General features: G+C 35.6%; 1 protein-coding gene across 2 annotated transcripts in view; it reads left to right on the forward strand.

Annotated features, from left to right (window-relative positions):
* The window catches only part of LOC107660715 (leucine-rich repeat and calponin homology domain-containing protein 4-like), a 61,133-nt gene that overhangs the window by 46,132 nt on the left and 14,380 nt on the right, over positions 1–621 (forward strand). The window lies entirely within an intron of this gene.

The following is a 621-nucleotide window of genomic DNA, read 5'->3' on the forward strand; positions in this document are numbered from 1 at the left end:
GCCTAGTAGCCGGGACAACTTCTTTATGTTTACAGACGTGACGTAATGATGCAGCGGCATGCTCGAATTTCCCGCGAAAACCTACCCGTACCACTCAAATTAGAAAACATTATTATAAGATAACCATTGTGAATTGGGCTAAAGTAAGGCGATAGTTTTGAACACTGACTGGTTATGTACTTGCTCAAATATTGATTTTGGATCATTTTTAACCAAAAAAAGTTACGGACTGCAGCTTTAAATATATGTACTGCATGTTTCAGCTCGGCAATGAAGCGTGTTCATGCAAGCAGCTCATGGTTCAGTTTGTTCAGTGTCTTGGAGTGGCTCAGTTCACAGTAAATGCTGCTTCACACAGAAACTCCATCTGTGCTGTGAGCTTGAGTCACTTATAACATGGGAACATTATATGAGGCAGCAGCAACACCCTTTAAATATATTACTTGTTTTATTTAATGCTTTTTTTTTTTTTTAGAAAATAATCAACAACAACAAATGTATTATTTTAAAGTCATACTGAAGGGGTCAAAAAGAGTGAAAATGTGTGCCAAATCATTCAACTCTAAAAGGACACTAAAAATATTCGGAGTAAAAAGTCATTTCAGAAAAAAAAAAAATAAA

The sequence above is a fragment of the Sinocyclocheilus anshuiensis genome, unplaced genomic scaffold (genome assembly GCF_001515605.1).
Source record: "Sinocyclocheilus anshuiensis isolate Anshui unplaced genomic scaffold, SAMN03320099.WGS_v1.1 scaffold1823, whole genome shotgun sequence".
NCBI classification, from domain to species: Eukaryota; Metazoa; Chordata; class Actinopteri; order Cypriniformes; family Cyprinidae; genus Sinocyclocheilus; species Sinocyclocheilus anshuiensis.